We start from the raw sequence: 20,821 nt of genomic DNA, 5'->3' as shown, positions 1-20,821 counted from the left end.
GTATAGGTGACTGCGAGAATTTAAACGTGATGCAAATTCCCTTTGGACCATAAAAGATTGTCTTCGGACAGTGCGTATGACGTCCTTAGATTATGATGTCCCGAGCCATGAATTATGAGATAAGAGATTCGCAGGCCATGGAATGATGTTCTCGGGCTATAAGGGTGGTGCCTCTGAACCATGATGCCTTTGAATAATGATGTGCAAGTATTGAGAGATCCTCAGGCCATGACATGATGTCTTCTGGCTATGAGGATGATGCCTTCGGACTATGACGCCTTTGGACAGTTTGGCTATATGTAAGCCCATGAAGTGCAGAGATATGATACTGAAAGTGATAGCAAGACAAAGCTTAGTCTTGTGCGGAGTTTAAGGGCAGAGCTTAGCCCTAGGGAAGAAGATAGTGCCAAGAATAGAACCATATTTATGTAGGGAGGGACAATGCTTAATCCCATGAGAAGGCAATGCTTATCCTTATGTGAAAATGGAGGCAGGGCATAACCTCATGCAAGATTTGAGTCAGATGTCTAATAGTATCAAACACATGACTCGAGTCATACTGACCCAGCAGAATTGTACTCGAGGAATCAAGATTTGAGACATGGCTTAGTCTCATATAAAGAAAAGGCAATCCTTAGCCTTATGCAAATATGGAGGCAGAGCTTAGCCTCATGCAAGATTTGAGACAGGGATTAGTCTCATGCAAAGAGAAGGCAATGCTTAGCCTTATACAATTATGGAGGCAGGGCTTAGCCTCAAGCAAGATTTGAGGCTTAGCCTTATACAAATATGGAGGCATGGCTTAGCCTCAAGCAAGATTTGAGACATGGCTTAGTCTCATGCAAGAAGAAGGCAATGCTTAGCCTCATGCAGATATGGAGGCAAGGTTTAGCCTCATGCAAGATTTGAGACAGAGCTTAGTCTCATGCAAAGAGAAGGCAATGCTTAGCCTTATGTAGATATGGAGGCAGGGCTTAGCCTCATGCAAGATTTGAGACAGAGCTTAGTCTCATGCAAAGAGAAGGCAATGCTTAGCCTTATGCAAATGTGGAGGCAGGGCTTAGCCTCATGCAAGATTTGAGACAGGGCTTCGTCTCATGCAAGGAGAAGGCAGTGCTTAGACTTATGCAAATATGGAGGCAGGGCTTAGCCTCATACAAGAAGAAGACAATGCTTAGCCTTATGAAGTGAACAAGTAACAAATAAGAGTAGAATATTTCTTTGCTGGAGATATATTTGCATCTGGTGGCCTGAATGTTAGGACTTTGATATGTGTATGTTTGCGAATACTTCTGTTATGTTCACCATGCCTGCATCCAAAGAAAAATTGTAAGTTTTGTAAGGGGAGGTTGGTTTGGGCTTTCGTTTGCTGGCTTTGCTGGAGGCCTTGTTTGAGTTGCCATGGGTAACACCTGGTTGTCACGGAAATATGGTTTTTGAAAATCCGTACTTATTGGTGAAAATAGAGTTAATTAAGAAAATATAGTGAACTATTAAGTAATTTTAGATGAGCAAATGACTGTAACACATTTTAGGGACATTGCAGCTTTCTTGTATTAGAACTTTGAGGGTCCTCCTCAAAATTCTGCCCCAGTTTGGTAAATGATCATTCGGCCATTTTGCGCGCGATGAAACTTGCTGAACCTTCTCCGGAATTTTGAGAATCCATTTAAAAATTCTGCCCTAGTTTCTTAACCAATTTATGACCGTCTGGCATGGGCTGGACTAGCTTTGGAATTTTGAAGGTCCTCCTCAATCTGCCCCAGTTTCTGGTGCTGGGGGACATCAAAATTTTATTAAGATATGACCGAACCCACAAGGCTGCCTACGTATCTCCTCTTAAATGGGAATCAGGTCAAGCGTAGTTCAATTACATTGTATGAAGGAATGCAAACAATCCAAATATAGTATCTCTTGACTACGTCTGAATTGATTAGTTTCGGCCAAACTTCTCCGTTCGTTACTGCAAGTATGAGTGCTCCTTCTGTTAGCACCCGGTGAACCATGTAAGGACCTTGCCAGTTGGGACAAAATTTCCTTTTGGCTTCATCTTGATGTGGGAAGATCATCTTCAACACCAATTGTCCTGGTGCGAATTGCCTTGGTTTGACCCTTTTGTTGAAACCTCTGGACATTCTGTTCTGGTAAAGCTGACTGTGACATACTGCGTTCATTCTCTTTCCGTCTATAAGGGCCAATTGCTCATAACGACTCCTTATCTATTCTTCATTGCTGAGTTCAGCTTCTTGTATGATTCTTAAAGAAGGGATTTCTACCTCAGCTAGGATGACAACTTCGGTACCATAAACCAGCAAATAGGGAGTTGCCCCAGTTGATGTGCGGACCGTAGTGCGGTATCCCAATAGGGAAAAGGGTAGCTTCTCGTGCCATTGTTTGTGATTTTCTACCATATTCCTTAGTATCTTCTTGATGTTCTTATTAGCAGCTTCCACAACTCCATTCATCTGAGGCATGTATGCTGTAGAATTCTTATGCTTGATTTTGAAGGATTCACACATGTCTTTCATCAGGTCACTGTTGAGATTGGTGGCATTATCAGTGATAATGGACGCAGGAACTCTGAATCGGAAAATAATACGATCCTTGACAAAGTCTGCGATGACTTTCTTGGTTACAGCTTTGTAGGATGCAACCTCTACCCATTTTGTGAATTAGTCAATGGCCACTAAAATGAACCTGTGCCCGTTTGAAGCAGTGGGGTCGATCAGACCGATGACATCCATTCCCCAGGCAGCAAAAGGCCAAGGTGCACTTGTTGTGTTGAGATCATTGGGTGGTACCCTTATCATGTCTGCATGTACCTGATTTTGGTGTAATTTCTGTACGTACCGGATGCAATCTGTCTCCATGGTCATTCAAAAATATCCAGCTCTAAGTATTTTCTTGGCTAGAACAAAACCATTCATATGTGGTCCACAAGTTCCGTCATGTATTTCTTCGAGCAATCCGGAAGCCTCCTTTGCGTTAACACACCTTAACAACTGTCATGACCCTAAACCCGGACCTGATCGTGATGGCGCCTCTCGTGAAGACAAGGCCAACCGACATATTTCCAATTCATTTTTAAGAAACTAAGTAATAGAACTAAGTCATAACATAATAATGAAAATCCCAAAATAAGGTAAACAAGACAGTTGCGGAATAGACATAACCCAACATCGAGGTGTCACCAGTCATGAGCATCTACAATCCGAATAAAGACAAGAAAAGTCTACATAGTCTAATACAGATCTAAAGTAGAGAATAATAAGATAAGGGAAGAAGCTCTGGGCTGCGAACGTCGGCAGCTACCTAGAGAATCTTCGAATCCACCTGAGCTGGGAGGATCAACACTCGCTAGCGGGACCTGATGCGCCTGAATCTGCAAACAGGGTGCAAGGAGTAAAGTGAGTACTCCAACTCAGTGAGTAATAGTCATAAATAAAGGCTGAGAAATAGGAAATCACGTAAGGCACATTACAGGCTATAAGGAAGCAGTAAAAGCAGTAAAAGTATTGAAATAGTGAAAATATGCAAAGTCACTTTAGTTCAATTTATGCTTCTTAAAATTTTATTTTCAAATAGTTAAGCAAGTAAAATACAGGTAACTACAAAAGGTAAACACATAAAGAAATGTCCCTCGGGCACAATACCAACAAAATAAGCCCCTCAGGCAACACATGGAACAATAACCAGCCCCTCAGCCCCTCAGGCTATATCTCACATCACAATGGGTGCCCGCGCTCACTGGGGGTGTGCAGACTCTTGGAGGGGCCCCTTACGACCCAAGCGTAATATCAAGCCATCTCGTGGCATCATCACTAGGCTCTCGGCCTCATATCAACAAGCCATATCATGACGTACAAATCTCAGGCCCTCGGCCTCATAATCATAATCAGGTGTTTCCTCACAACATAGGCCCTCGGCCTTACTCAGTCAGAATCTCAAAAGCCACTAGGGCAACAGTAAAATATGATGTTCAACCCAAAATATCATTTTAAGTGTTAAAGCAGAGTAAACATGGTTGAGTTATGAAAACAGTAGAATATAACATGACTGAGTTCAAGTAATAAGTGAAAACAGTGAGAAAATATCAGTAAAAATCCCCTAAGGGTTCAAATAGTTGGCACGAAGCCCAAGTATGATATTCAACCCAAAACATGATGATAGCAAATAGTTTTCAGTCAAAATATGCGGTAAAACAATCATTCGGGATGGACTAAGTCATAATCCCCAATAGTGCACGACCCCACGCTCGTCATCTACTGTGTGCGTCACCTCAATATAGCACCACGATGTGCAATCTGGGGTTTCATACCCTCAGGACAACATTTAAAATCATTACTCACCTCAATCCGGTCCAAGATCTAGACCACGACGCCTTTGCCCCTCGAATCAGCCTCAACTCGCGTCGAATCTATCCAAAATCAGAATCACGACGTCAAAATATGCTAAGGGAATGAAGTCCAAGCAAAAATAATCAATTTACAACATAAATCCTGAAATTACCAAAACCCAACCCCCAGGCCCACGTCTCGGAATTTGATAAAATTCACATCAATAGGTTCCTTATCTCCCCACGAGTTTATACATATCAAAAGTACCAAAATCTGACCGCAAATGGTCCCACAAATCCTCAAGTCTAGGTCTCCAATACCAAGCCCTAGTTTCTGCAATTTTAACCCTTAAATTCCATTAATTACAGCTCTAATCCATGAAATAATACCATAGGAACGAGGTTTAGGTCCAAAATCCTTATCTCAATGAAATCCCCTTGAAATCCTTCTTCAAATCGCCCAAAAAGCTCTAAAAATCGACTTAGAAATGGTGGAATAGCTCAAAAATCGGGAAGGAAATAATTTATACCTTCTGGCCCAGGGATTTCGCATTTGCGGCTAAAATCCCGCTCCTACGGTACTGCTTTTGCGGTCCTTGAACCGCTTCTGCGGTTTTCACTTAAGTGGCCAAAATCGCATTTGCGATGCATTGGCCGCACTTGTGCTATTGCAGGTGCGACTCCTCAACTACTTATACGGTCACAGCCTTCCTAGCCTATTTCTGCTTCTGTGACTAGCATTCCGCATCTGCGGCATTGCACCTACGGCCCCTAATCCGCAGGTGTGGAAACAACATAACAGAAAAATCTGCAGCTTCTCCAAACTCCCAAGCTCTCCGTCAACCACCCGAAATCACCCCGAGGCCCCCGGGACCCCAACAAAAAGTACAAACATATCCCATAACCTTATTTAAACTCATACCAATCTTCAAAACACCTCAAACAATATCGAATCAACTAAAACACATTGGATTCAAGCCTAAGTTTCCAAAATCTTCTGAATTACGCTTTTGATCAGAAACCAAACCAAACTACGTCCGAATAACCTAAAATTTTGCACACATATCCCAAATGACACAACAGAACTAATACAACTCCCAGAAATCATTCCGACCCCTATATCAAAATCTCACCTATCAACCGGAAAACACAAAAAATCCAATTTCGCCAATTCAAGCCTAAATCTACTCCGAACCTCCAAAACACATTCTGATCATGCTCCTAAGTCCCAAATCACCTCTCGAAGCTATCCGAACCATCATAACTCACATCCAAGCCCTCTAACACATAAGTCAATATCTGGTCGACTTTTCCAACTTAAGCTTCCTTAAAAGAGACTAAGTGTCTCAAACCTTACCAAATCCTTTATGAACCCGAGCCATCTAACCCGATCACATATAGAACCGATAGACAAAGCAATAAGAAGTAGAAATGGGAAAAACAGAGCAGTAACTCATGAGACGACTGGTCGGGTTGTCACAACAACCCTAGATCAGGAGTTCTTCTATACAGGGTCCCTCCGCTCTGGAAAAAGTGATTGGATAGCCTCCACAACAGGCATTTTTGAGTGTGGTTTGCCTGCTCTGGATATTCTTTTCTTGCCAAATATTCTTTGATGTCATGGAACCAAAGTTTTCCATCTGTTTCCTCTTCAACATGAGCACAGTAAGACGGTTGATTGTGGATCCTCACCAGGACGAGATCAATGAAATTCTTATCTGGATGTTGTATCATTGATGACAAAGTGGCCAGTGCATCTACAAACTCATTTTAAATTCGGGGTACATGTTTGAATTCTACCTTTGTGAATCTTTTCATCAATTCCTGCACATGATGCAAGTATGGTAATATTTTGGTGTTCTTCGTAGCCCATTCTCCTTGAACCTGATGTACCAAAAGATCCGAATCGCCAATTATGAGTAGCTTTTTTATATTCATATCGATGACCAAATTAAGCCCCATGATGCACGCCTCGTATTCTGCCATGTTCTTGGTCCATGGAAACCTAAGCTTTGCGGATACCAGGTAATGTTGGCCTGTTTCTGATACCAAAACTGCTCCAATGCCCACTCCTTTGAAGTTTGCAGCTCCATCGAAGAGCATTCTCCAACCGTCGTAGGCTTCAGCAATGTCTTCTCCTACGAACGATACTTCTCATTAGGAAAATACATTTTTAAGGGTTTATATTCTCCTCCCACGGGATTTTCAGCAAGGTGGTCTGCCAATGCTTGTCCTTTGATCGCCTTCTGAGTTACATAGATGATATCGAACTAACTTAACAATATCTTCCACTTGTCTAACTTTCTAGTTGGCATGGGCTTCTGAAATATGTACTTCAAAGGATCTATCCTGGATACGAGTTATGTGGTATGGGCACAGAAGTAATGCCTCAACTTTTGGGTCGTCCAGGTCAAAGCACAGCAAGTGCGTTCCAGAAAAGAGTATCGTGCTTCGTAAGGTATGAACTTCTTACTCAAGTAGTATATGGCTTGCTCCTTTCTTCCTGTCTCATCATGTTGTCCCAAAACACATCTGAAAGTCCTATCTAATACAGATAGATAGAGTAGTATAGGTCTCTCAAGTTCTAGAGGGACTAGGACTAGCGGCGTAGATAGGTATTCCTTGATTTTGTCGAAATCCTTCTGACAATCTTCGGTCCAATTTGTTCCAACATCTTTCCTCAACATTTTGAAGATGGGTCCATATATAATTGTGGATTGTGCTATGAAGCAACTGATATAGTTGAGACGTCCTAAGAAGCTCATCACATCCTTTTGGCTCTTTGGTAGTGGTAACTCTTGGATAACCTTAACTTTGGACGGAACCAACTCGATTCTTTGGCGGCTGATAATGAATCCCAGCAGCTTTCCTGTGGGAACCCCGAATGCACATTTTGCGGGGTTCAATTTTAGATTGTACCTCTTTAGCCTGTCAAAGAACTTTCTCAAATCTAATATGTGATCTACGACCCTCTTGGACTTGATGATGACATTGTCGACATACACCTCTATTTCTTTGTGTATCATATCATGGAAAATTACTTTCATGGCCCTCATATAAGTAGCCGCAGCATTCTTCAGACCAAATGGCATCATCTTGTAGCAGTATACTCCCCACGGTATAATGAAAGCTGTTTTCTCTACGTCTTCTTCGTCCATCCAGATCTGGTGGTAACCCATGAAGCAATCTACAAAGGATTGGAGTTCATGCTTAGCGCAATTGTTGATTAGGATGTGCATATTTGGTAGTGGAAAATCATCCTTGGGACTTGCTCTATTTAAATCTCGATAGTCAACACACACCCTGGCTTTCCCATCTTTCTTCGAAACTGGTACAATATTGGCTAACCAGGTTGGGTACTCAACTACCCTGAGGACTTTGTCTTTGATCTGCTTAGTGACCTCCTCCTTGATTTTCAAGCTCATGTCTGGTTTGAATTTTCTAAGTTTTTGCTTCACTGGCGGACACATTGGATTGATAGGCAATTTGTGAGCCACTATGGATGTGCTCAGACCGGTCATGTCATCATATGACTATGTAAAGATATACTCATATTCTTCTATGAAATAAATGTACTCTTCCTTCTCTGGCAGTGATAAGTGAATGCTTATGCGAGTCTCCCTGACGATTTCGGCGTCTCCTAAATTTATTGCTTCTGTCTCGTCTAGGTTGGACTTAGGTTTGTTCTCAAAGCTTTCAACCTCCCTGACAATTTCCTCAGGTATTTCATCCTCTTCTTCTGAGTCACTATCCTTATGTTGTGTTGTATCATTACATGTCGTAGTCATCGATTCATTAGGAAAGGTAATGCTTAGCCTTATGCAAATATGGAGGCAGGGCTCAATCTTATGTAAATATGGAGGCAGGGCTTAACCTCATGCAAGGAGAAGACAATGCTTAGCCTTATGCAAATATGGAGGCAGGGCTTAGCCTCATGCAAGATTTGAGACAGAGCTTAGTCTCATGCAAAGAGAAGGCAATGCTTAGCCTTATGCAAATGTGGAGGCAGGGCTTAGCCTCATGCAAGATTTGAGATAGATCTTAGTATCATGCAAAGAGAAGGAAATGCTTAGCCTTATGCAAATATCGAGGCAGGGTTTAGCCTCATGCAAAATTTGAGACAGAGCTTAGTCTCTTGCAAAGAAAAGGCAATGCTTAGACTTATGCAGATATAGAGGCAGGGCTTAGCCTCATGCAAGATTTGAGACAGGGCTTAGACTCATGCAAAGAGAAGGTAATGCTTAGCCTTATGCAAATATAGATGAAGGGCTTAGCCTCATGCAAGACTTGAGACAGAGCTTCGTCTCATGTAAGAAAAAGGCAGTGCTTAACCTTATGCAAATATGGTGGCAGGGCTTAGACTCATGCAAGAATAAGGCAATGCTTAGCCTTATGCAGTGAACAAGTAACAAATAAGAGTAGAATATTTCTTAGCTGGAGATATATTTGCGTTTGGTAGCCTGATTGTTAGGACTTTGATATGTGTATGTTTGCGAATACTTTTGTTATGTTCACCATGCCTGCATCCAAAGAAAAATTATAAGTTTTGTAAGGGTAGGTTGGTTCGTGCCTTCGTTTGCTGGCTTTGCTGGAGGCCTTATTTGAGTTGTCCTGGGTAACACCTGGCTGTCATGGAAATAGGGTTTTCGAAAATACGTAGTTATTGGTGAAAATAAAGTTATTTAAGAAAACATAGTGAACTATTAAGTAATTTTAGATGAACTAATGACTGTAACATATTTTAGGGACATTGCAACTTTCTTGTATTAGAATTTTGAGGGTCCTCTTCAAAATTCTGCCCCAGTTTGGTAAATGATCATTCAGCCGTTTTGCGCGTGATGAAACTTGCTAAACCTTCTCCGAAATTTTGAGAATCCTTCTCAAATTTCTGTCTTAGTTTCTTAACCAATTTTTGACTATCTGGCGTAGGCTGGACTTGCTCCAGAATTTTGAGGGTCCTTCTCAAAATTCTGCCCCAGTTTCTGGTGTTGGGGGACATGAAAGTTTATTAAGATATGATCGAATCCACAGGGCTGCCTACGTATCCCCTCTTAAACAGGAATCAGGTCAAGCATAGTTCAATTACATTGTATGAAGGAAAGAAAAAAATCAAAACATAGTATCTCTTGACTGCGTCTGAATTGATTAGTTTCGGCCAAACTTCTCCGTCCATTTTTGCAAGTATGAGTGCTCCTCTTGTTAGCACCCGGTGAACCATGTAAGGACCTGGCCAGTTGGGAGAGAATTTCCCTTTGGCTTCATCTTGATGCGTGAAGATCTTCTTCAGCACCAACTGTCTTTGTGCAAACTGCCTTGGTTTGACACTTTTGTTGAAAGCTTTGGACATTCTGTTCTGATAAAGCTGACCATGACATACTACGTTTATTCTTTTTCCATCTATAAGGGCCAGTTGCTCATAATGGCTCCTTATCCATTCTGCATCGGTGTGTTTGGCTTCCTGTATGATTTTTAAAGAAAGGATTTCTACCTCGGATGGGATGAAAACTTCGGTACCATAAACCAACACATAGGGAGTTGCCCCAGTTGATGTGCAGACCATAGTGCGGTATCCCAATAGGGCAAATGGTAGCTTCTCGTGCCATTGTTTGTGATTTTCTACCATTTTCCTTAGTATCTTCTTGATGCTCTTGTTAGCAGCTTCCACAACTCCATTCATCTGAGGCATGTATGTTGTATAATTCTTATGCTTGATTATGAAGGTTTCACACATGGCTTTCTTCAGGTTACTATTGAGATTGGCGGCATTATCAGTGATAATGGACTCATGAACTCCGAATCGGCAAACAATAAAATCCTTGACAAAGTCTGCGATGACTTTCTTTGTTACAACTTTGTAGGATGCAGCCTCTACCCATTTTGTGAGGTAGTCAATAGCCACTAAAATGAACCTATGCACGTTTGAAGCAGTAGGGTCGATCGAAACTTCCATTCCCAAGGCAACAAAAGGCTAAGGTGTACTTGTTGTGTTGAGCTCATTGGGTGGTACCCTTATCATGTCTGCATATACCTGACATTGGTGGAATTTTTGTATGTACCAGATGCAATCCGTCTCCATGGTCATCCAAAAATATCCAGCTCTGAGTATTTTCCTGGCTAGAACAAAACTATTCATATATGGTCCACAAGTTCCGACATGTATTTCTTTGAGCAATCTGGAAGCCTCCTTTGCGTTAACACACCATAACAACCCTAGATCAGGAGTTCTTCTATACAGGATCCCTACACTCTGGAAAAAGTGTTTGGATAGCCTCTGCAGCGTGCGTTTCTGAGTGTGGTTTTCCTGCTCTGGATATTCTCCTCTTGCCAAATATTCTTTGATATCGTGGAACCAAGGTTTTCCATCTGTTTCCTCTTCAACATGAGCATAGTAAGCCGGTTGATTGTGGATCTTCACTGAGATGGGATCAATCAAAATTCTTGTCTGGATGTTGTATCATTAATGACAAAGTGGCCAGTGCGTCTGTAAACTCATTTTAAATTCTAGGTACATGTTTGAATTCTACCTTTGTGAATCTTTTTATCAATTCTTGCACATGATGCAAGTATGGTAGTATTTTGGTGTTCTTCATAGCCCATTCACCTTGAACCTAATGTACCAAAAGATCTGAATCGCCAATTACGAGCAGCTTTTATATATTCATATCGATGGCCAAATTAAGCCCATGATGCAAGCCTTGTATTCTGCCATGTTGTTGGTGTATGGAAACCTAAGCTTTGTGGATACTGGTTAATGTTGGCCTGTTTCTGATACCAAAACTGCTCCAATGCCCCCTCCTTTGAAGTTTGCAGCTCTATCAAAGAGCATTCTCCAACCGTCGTAGGCTTCAGTAATGTCTTCTCCTACGAACGATACTTCTTCATCAGGAAAATACATTTTTAAGGGTTCTTATTCTCCTCCCACGGGATTTTCTGCAAGGTGGTCTGCCAATGCTTGTCCTTTGACTGCATTCTGATTTACATAGACGATATCGAACTCACTTAACAATATCTACCACTTGGCTAAATTTTCTGTTGGCATGGGCTTCTAAACGATGTATTTCAGAGGGTCCATCCGTGATATGAGGTTTAGGCACAGAAGTAGTGCCTCAATTTTTGAGCTATTCAGGTCAAATCACAGCAAGTGCGTTCCAGCAGAGAGTATCGTGCTTCGTAAGGTGTGAACTTCTTACTCAAGTAGTATATAGCTTGCTCTTTTCTTCCTGTCTTGTCATGTTATCCCAAAACATATCCAAAAGCCCCATCTAATACAAATAGATAGAGTAGCAAAGGTCTCCCAGGTTCTGGAGGGACTAGGACTAGCGATGTAGACAGGTATTCCTTGATTTTGTCGAAAGCCTTCTGACAATCTTCGGTCCAACTTGTTCCAGCATCTTTCCTCAACATTTTGAAGATGGGTCCACATATAACTGTGGACTGTGATATGAAGCAACTGATATAGTTGAGACGTCCTAGGAAGCTCATCACGTCCTTTTGGCTCTTTGGTGGTGGTAACTCCTGGATAGCCTTAACTTTGGACGGGTCCAACTAGATTCCTTGGCAGCTAACAATGAATCCCAACAGCTTTCCTGCAGAAACCTCGAATGCACATTTTGCAGGGTTCAATTTTAGATTGTAACTCCTTAGCATGTCAAAGAAATTTCTCAAATCCGATATATGATATGTGGCCCTCTTGGACTTGATGATGACGTTGTCGACATACACCCCTATTTCATTGTGTATCATATCATGGAAAATTGTCATCATGGCCCTCATATAAGTAGCGTCGGCATTCTTCAGACCGAATGGCATCATCTTGTAGCAGTATACTCCCCATGGTGTAATGAAAGCTGTTTTCTCTGCGTCTTCTTCATCCATCTAGATCTGGTGATAACTCGTGAAGCAATCTACACATGATTGGAGTTCATTCTTGGCACAATTGTTGATCAGGATATGTATATTTAGCAGTGGAAAATCATCCTTGGGACTTGCTCTGTTTAAATCTCGATAGTCAACACACACCCTTACTCCCCTATCTTTCTTCGAAACTAGTACAATGTTGGCTAACCAGGTTGGGTACTCAACTACCCCGTTGACTTTGGCTTTGATATGCTTAGTGACCTCCTCCTTGATTTTCAAGCTCATGTCTGGTTTGAATTTTCTAAGTTTTCGCTTCACTGGCAGACATATTTGATTAGTAGGCAATTTATGAGCCACTATGGATGTACTCAGACCGATCATGTCATCATATGACTATGCAAAGATATCCTCATATTCCTCCAGGAAACGAATGTACTCTTCCTTCTCTGGCGGTGATAAGTGAATGCTTATGTGAGTCTCCCTGACGGTTTTGGCGTCTCCCAAATTTATTACTTCGGTCTCATCCAGGTTGGACATAGGTTTGTTCTCAAAGCTTTCAACCTCCCTGACAATTTCCTCAGGTATTTCATCCTCTTCTTTTAGGTCACTATCCTTATACTGCATTGTCTCATTACATATCACATTCATCGTTTCATCAGGAAAGGTAATAATAATGTTATAGAAAGAAAATGTAAAAGATAATAATGAATAATAAATAGCAGTGCATTGATTAGATTTTGAAAGTATCCAAAATAAATACGGCTCGATGAATCGAGCAATTATTTTGAAACAAAATGCATCTTTAAAACAAAATTACTGAAAATATCTGAAATGCCTAGCATGGCTATAGAAATAGATTAGGCTAAATGCCCAGCTATCGAGGGACTCGGCGGGCCTGGGATGGTGTAGCAGTCCGATTCTTGAGAACAACTCCTTTCTCCACAATCTGAATGGTGAGGCCTTTTTCCTCCTCCTCTTCAATTATCGCACTGCAATCCATATCCTCATCCTCTAAGAATAAATTCTCAGCCCAGCTAAAGCTTCTTCCTCTGCAGTTCCCCATATTGTATCAGCCTGGTGAAAAGTCTAACCCAGATGTGGCACTAGTCGCTCAAGAGGGTAATAAGGACCACGCTATGGAGACAATTAATCATCATATTCTTGCCATGTATATTGATATTCGAGCCCGAAAAGTTGTGCCATGATGTTTCAGCTGGATCGATTTAGTAATGCCCTGGAGATCCTTTCCAAGTCCTTTGCCGGGTTCGTACCTAGACCATGCTAGTATGCTTTCTATCTTGTTACTCTACCATTTATCCTTCTCAACTACATTGACACGTTCAATGTGGTGATAAGTTTTCCCTCCTAACCTTCTTCTATTCTCGATAACCGGGATGGTTTGACTAGTGTAAATAGGATTACTTCCATCTCCGTGAATGATCACCTCCTGATGGTTCCATTCAAACTTCATGGCCAGGTGTAGTGTGGAAGCCCCAACAACATGTATCCAAGGTCGACCCAATAGAAGATTGTATGTAGCTAATATGTCAAGCACTTGGAATTCAACATCGAACCAAGTTGGCCCCATCTGCAGGCAAAGTTTAATCTCCCCACTTGTGGCCCTTTGAGACTTATCAAGGGCTTTCACGTTCATACTTCCTGCCCGTATCTCATGAAAACCTTTGCCCAATCTTTTCAGAGTAGTTAATGGGCAAATATTGAGCCTTGAACCTCCATCTATCAGGACCCTGTCAATGAATTTGTCTTCAAATTGTACCGTGATATGCAGTGCCTGGTTGTGACTTAACCCTTCGGGTGGTAATTCATCCTAGTGGAAAGTGATCTTATGACTCTTCAACACTTGCCCTACCATATTGGCCATTTCACCGCATGTGATATTGTTGGGCACATAAGCTTCATTTAACTCCTTCATCAAAGCATTCTTGTGTGCCTCTGAATTTTGCAATAGTGATAAGATGGATATCTGGGCGGGGGTTTTGTTCAAATGATCGACAACAGAGTATTCCCTCGCCTGTACTTTCCTCCAAAGATCATTCGGTCCAGTTTCAATGACAGTTTGCTTAGTAGCAGCCTCCTTTCCTGATCCTCCCAAGTGTTCGAGTGTATAGATCCTTCCCGTTCTGGTCATTCCTTGTGCAACATCAGATTCTTCTATTTTTACTTTTCCCTTTCGCCTAGCTTCGACAACGTAATCCCAAGGTATGGTCTTATAATTGAAAGGAGGTATGGTTGATACTATCACTGTGAAAGGTGTGGCCACTTCTACCTTACATGGAATAGGTGTGGATGTAGGCGGAGCTACCTCTACCTCAAATAGAACCGAGTCGTTTACCTCAACCTCGACTAATGGCTGCATCTGCACCACAATAGGAGTGAGTGTGACTGCAGGTTTAAAGTCATCGCTTTCCCGAATAAGCCCGATTGACCCCTTGGATCCCATTCTTCATCCGTCTCTATAACATGGACCCCTTCACCCCGATGATCTGGGAGAGGGTTGTTGCGGATGTTGGGCGCAACTTCGTTTGCCTGTATGATCTTGCTATCAATCAATGAATAGATCTTATCTTTCAATTTTCGGCACTCATCAATGGTGTGCCCCTTCATACCGGAATGATATGCACATGTTTTTTTTGGGTTGACCATTGAGATGAGTTCTCCACTGCCACAACAGGAATATAAGTGACCTAAGCAGCAGCCTTTCGTACAACTGGTCGATGGCTTCTGCAATAGCGGTGTATTGTCTGGATGGTTTACGATCAAAGTTAGGTTAGGGTTTCTGATAATTTGGATGAGTTGGAGGTGAATGATAATAGGTTGGCTGGGTGTTATAAGTATGATAAACGGTGTAGAGTTAAGAAAATCTGGGAGATGAGGGTTGGTATGTGGGTGGAGGTGTTTGGTATGTGAGCGAAGATTTTGGGCATTGAGCCACCATTACTGCCCCCACATCTCTTTTCTTTGATATGCCGCCTAATTGTAATGCTTTGTTCGTGGCCTATAGTAACTCAAAGTTTGTCACCATCCCGCTTTTGATACACTCTTCAATTATTTCTCCGAATTTGATAATATCAAAGAACTTGTGATTTTCAATGACCATTAGCCTTTCATAATACTGTGGGTCCTATGCCCTGACAAAGAAATTGTTCATTTGTTCTTCTTATAGTGATGGTCTGACCTTGGCTGCTTCTGACCTCCACCGAGTAGCATACTCACGGAAGGTCTCAATTGGCTTCTTCTTTAAATTCGGGATATAGAAGACATCCGGTGCATTCTCCGTATTTAACCTGAACCGGTCCATGAATTCAGATGCCATTCTCACCCAATTGTCCCACTTTTCTGGGTTCTGGCTTATGTACCAGGACAGGGCATCTTCGGTAAGACTTCTCATGAAAAGCTTAGTTCGGATCCTTTCATCTTTTTTGTCCCCCACGAGCTTGTCACAGTAAGTTCTCAAATGAACCTTGGGATCACCTGTTCCGTCAAACATTTTGAACTTGGGAGGTTTGTAACCCTCTGGTAGTTCTACGTCTGGTTGTATGCACAGATCCTCATAATTCAGACCTTCTAACCCTTTGCCTTCTTCGACACCCTGAACTCGACTTGTCATTCTTGAGTTCCCCGGCCATGTTCTTGATGAGCAGGACCTTCTCAGTGGATTCTGGTGTATAGGAGATTAGTTGAGTAGAGTGAGGTATGGTTTCCACATATATAGGGTTGTTTTGGTGAGTGCTAGGGACTTGGGTGTAGTGGTGGTCGTTGGTTGAGTTTTGAGGGCCGGGAATGGGTTGTGGTGTGTTTTGAGGAGTGTGATAGGTAGTGGCTTGTGGGTACTGGATTGGTTGATAATGGTGTTGTGGTGGGGTTGGGATTGGTAAAGGATTAGGATTTCGAGGTGGAGTTTCATATCAATATGGTATAGGAGGATTTTGTGGATGTTAGTTTGGTGTATTTTAGAGAAGTGCTGGGTTTTTGGTATTTTGTTGGTTGATGTCGGTGACGTTCGGGGTGAGGGAGAGGTTTGCTAATTTGAGGACCTACTCAAGTTCTCCCTGTAACTCCAGTATCTTTTGTTCCAACCGCAAAATCAAGTCATTTGGTGCTAGAGTACTCCGACCGTCTGTAGTTTCAGCATTCTCAGCATTTTCCTTTCGAATACCACTTAAGTCATCCATCGTAGCTTTCCCTTTGCTTCTCGTATTACTTAGAGGAGGAGGAGGTGGAGGGCCTCTAGATCTGGTGTGGTATGCTGATGATGCCAGTATGTGCGAATGAACCTTATGGAATGAGAATAATAAAGAACAAAGAAAAACAAAAGGTAAACAAGTCAGTAAGTGTTCGAAAAAATTTGTAGTATTTAAACACATATTGCGGGAATGTAAATTCGTGTCCTAATTTAGGAGCCCCGTTGTGCCCGAGGTAGGCCCAACGAAAAATATATTTGGAGAAATTTAGTGCCAATAATTGCCTTATTTCATTAATGTAGAAATAGATGACCCAAAACGAAACTAAATAAGATAAGTCACTAATGGAACTTGACCTTATTACATTTGAAAAGCAAGTAAACCTAATCTACTTGGTCCCAGAAGGACCTTCTTCAGGTTGGATGCTCTTGTCAATTAGATCCCCCAGTTCGCGCAGGTTCAGTAGTAAGAATTCCCTTGCCAAATGTCCTCCTTCGTTTCCCTCAACGTTCTGGCAATCAGTGACTCTCTTCCTCATTCTTCCTTCCAATTCCATCAGACTATACTCCAGATATTCTAGCCTTTCATTGGATTTAACAGCCCTCTGTTTCCATTCATTGATCATTTCCATGTCGGCTTTATGTTTCTCCACATGCTCGGCTTCAGACTCGCGAACTCTTTTGCGCAATTTGTTATACTTCATATGTGCTTCGGCAACTTCATCTATGACCCTATTTCCTTGACCAATCCTTAGCTCGAGTATTCCTGATATGTTATCATCCAACCATAAGGGGTAGAAGTACGCAAGACCAGCATGATATCGATCCGGCTTGATGGTATCCTTTTCCACAATAATCTTTAAGTGCCACATGTATTGTGCTTCATTTTTGTTTGGAATGGCGTCACCTTGGAAATTAGCTATGAAGTGACTCATTTTAGCAACTCGCGGTATGACCTATCTCCTACTTGCCTGTCTCATAACCCTGAGAGGAGCATAAGGGTATATGCCCCTTAACCCAATTAGTACCAAGTGGGGAACATCCTTGGATCTGATGATGAACTCATCGGTAGGGAACCACTCGAACATCCATTGAACCTGGTCCTCGGTTAAATTGTTGAAAAACTGCACCTATCTTACAACATCCTTTGGTTGAGCAAACATGTCTAGGATATAGGTTATTTTCTTGGGATGATGGAAGGCTATGTGATCATTCCACGGCCTTCATGGAAACTCCTGACGGTATTGACCTTTTTGGAGATGCTCTAACAACCAAACCTGCAGCAACAACTTGCAACCCTCGAAGTATCTGTTCCCTTTCTGACAACACATCAATGCCCGGTACATGTCTACGATGATCATATAGACAATGGTATATGTTTGCCCCTCGATCTCGTCCATCAAAGTTTTGGCCACCATGGCCAGCCTGGTGTGAATTCTGTCCCCTTTGATCGGAAACACTAGCATGCCCAAGAAACACACGATAAACACAAAAACCCTGCGGTGAATCCAACCCAAGGAGGTGATGGAGAATTCATCATTGAAAATAAGGTAAGACCTGATGTGTCCGTATCGTTCATAGACGAAGTCAAAAGGTATGTAAGAGCTTTTCAGACACTCCTGTCACACCTCCTTTTTCCTACACCCCGGAAGGGTATAAGGGAGTTTTTTCCAATTAAAGTGACAATCGAAATGAGATTTATTTATTTAAAGATTCAGAGTCGCCACTTGGGATAATTTATGGTGTCCCAAGTAACCGGTTCAAATCCCGAATCGAGGAAAAAATTGACTCCGTTTTACAGTCCGCGAACAGAGAAATCCTGGTAAGGAATTCTGTTAACCTGGGAGAAGGTGTTAGGCATTCCCGAGTTCCGTGGTTATAGCACGGTCGCTCAACTGTTATTATTGGCCTAATTATTTGATTTTAAAACACTTTTAAACCTGTGTGCATTTAACTTTATAACCGCTTTAATTTAATATTTTTTTAGAAAGATTTCAACGTTATTTAAAACACGTCTTGAACCACGTCACATAAATGCACCCGCGGTCCCCGACATGTTTTATCTAACATTGTTGAGATTTGGATTTGGGTCACATAAATGCACACCCGAGTTTAGGAAGGTAACTTTTTAAAATAACGCACCTAAAGCAACTATGCACTTTCAAGTTTGCGAGGGCCATGGAAATTCAACTAAATGGCACGCCTCGATTTCTAAGGATTAAAATTAATTAAATGAGGGCCATGGGTTTTGGGATCTTATTTGGCATGGTACGCCTCAAATTATTCCAAATGGGCTTTACTCAACTAAAACAAACTACGGATGTTCATGATTATTTTTTCTATGGTTTGAGTTGATCTAATGTGTACCAGAGTGCCAAGTGATAATCCAAAACTAAAGCAATGGCAGTAAGGAAAATTTAGAAAGAAGCAATTTTGAGCTAAGTATTACCAAAGTAAATAATAAGAATTTAATGGAAGCAATAAAGGAACACTTGGCTGCAAATAGTAGTGAAATTTAAAAACCAGATTTCCATAATAAAAATGATGTTCAAGTATGCACAAACTTAGTACGTTAAAGATTTACAAATCAAGTGATAAAAAAGGCTAAATATTTGCAAATTATAAGTAATTCGTTCTTAACTTGAGAAATCGTTGAACCAAATGAGATTCAGAAAATTTATTCAAATGAACAAGAAATATTATCAAAATGAAAAGAAAAAATAAGAATCAAAAAACATTCTGATTAAATAAATTTCCCATAGCCAAACAACTAATCTTCTCTTCCTCTTTTATGTAGTAACCATAGCCAAACATAAATTTCCCAAATGTCCAAATTCTAAATGCATATGGACAAACAAACATTCTTTGTAAACTGAAATTCTTTTTGCCGTTTTTATCTTTTGGTTAAATATCTCATGCCAAATCGGCAAAGACTACATTAAATGTTTTAAATCAGTTAAGTCAATGCACCTTATATAGAGAATACATATCCAATACCAATAGAACAAGAATACGTACAAGGTGATAGTTAAAGAAGATACCTCACCCATAACTCAAAGGATTTGTATCTAAAATGCAAAGGCAAAATCAACTGAGGCTCAGCAACTAAATCAACCCGAAAAAAATATGCCAAATAAGGGCTGATGGAGCTCAACGAGGTAGAAATAACACACAGCGAATCACGACAAATAACTCAGCCTTCCACAACTTTAAAATCTGGTCAAGAGTTCCCAAAATCTCAACCTCAGGTCCCGATTTTTCTTAGCTTCAAATTTTCTAATCGCTGAAAGTGTGTGAGTGAGGTTCTTTTGTTTTGATGAAAGAAATCGAGAGGAAGGGGGAGAAGGTCCATTGGTTCTCGCTGCTGAAAAGTGAGGGACAAGGGAGAAGGTCCAAGGCGCCGTTTCTATGGGGTAAGGGATTTTTGGATTTCTTTTATGGAAAATATGATGGAAAACGGCTGACTAGTGTGTCCATCTAAGTCTAGAGTCTTGCTTGCTTTATAGGATTTTTTTAAGGTTAGGGGGTATGGGCCTTGGGATTATGGGCTTGAGAATTATGGGCTAGGTCCAAAAATTAGGCCTAAAAATGGGTTGCCCGAGCCCAAGTTTCATTCTTTCCTCGCGAACGAGACTAAAATACGATCTCATTTATTAATTAATCCTATTTAAGTAAAATAACTATTAAAATAAGACTGACTGTTAAAACGAAACTACATTTTTTTGTGTTTTTCAAGATTAAAACTGACTACAAAACATTAATGAAACTATTTTTTGTACTTTTCGTTTTCTTGTAATAAAATAAAGTAGAAGAGTAAAAATGAGTTGAAATAGCTATATTAGGCCTAAATTAAATATTTACGTGCTAAAATATGAAAGATCTTAGGGAAGGTAAAAAATCACTATATTAGACCCCTCTTTGACTGGAAACGCGAAGAGTTTTCGGACAAAGAACGACTAGACAGGTTTTTTGACCCGACCCATATTTAAGAAGACATAAACTAAGAGAAAAGGGGAATGTACCGAGCCCTGGTATATGAGCTGCCTACATATCCTTGGCTATAAAGGAATCAAGTCACGTGTAGTTCAGAAGTGAGTGAGATGATGGAGTATGCCGAGGTGGAGAGCAGGTCGAGGTGTCGTTCTGCTGAGGTTCCGGTCCGCGGTTGCGTTATTACATCAAAATCAAAAATAAAAAAAAAACTAACTCAGCCTATAAGCTACGAGTTACAAGATTCCAATCTATGAGTCTTCTGAAGCTTGATCTTGAGTCTTGGTTGGTTCTTCATGCGGACCCTGATCTGAATCTTGAAGCTCGTTAGCTGCAACTGCTGGTTCATTTTTCCTCAGCTTTTCGGATCAAAGCGGGACATGCAGAGCTTGTGACCTCAACCATGTCTTGAGCCGATCACATCTTTCATCAACTTC

The 20,821-nt window shown here is 41.2% G+C and overlaps 1 long non-coding RNA gene across 1 annotated transcript; it reads right to left on the bottom strand.

The window, feature by feature from the left end:
• Positions 1-3,141: 3,141 nt before the first annotated feature.
• Positions 3,142-20,003, bottom strand: LOC142182107 (uncharacterized). The gene is made up of 2 exons (XR_012710996.1): positions 19,436-20,003; positions 3,142-3,382 (listed from the first exon to the last, which is right to left on the bottom strand). It is a non-coding gene; the product is annotated as an uncharacterized LOC142182107 (long non-coding RNA).
• Between the last annotated feature and the right edge of the window lie 818 nt (positions 20,004-20,821).

The sequence above is a fragment of the Nicotiana tabacum genome, chromosome 6 (genome assembly GCF_000715075.1).
Source record: "Nicotiana tabacum cultivar K326 chromosome 6, ASM71507v2, whole genome shotgun sequence".
Lineage (NCBI taxonomy): Eukaryota > Viridiplantae > Streptophyta > Magnoliopsida > Solanales > Solanaceae > Nicotiana > Nicotiana tabacum.
The sequence above is the reverse complement of the archived record's forward strand: the minus strand, read 5'-3'. Positions and strand labels throughout refer to the sequence as shown.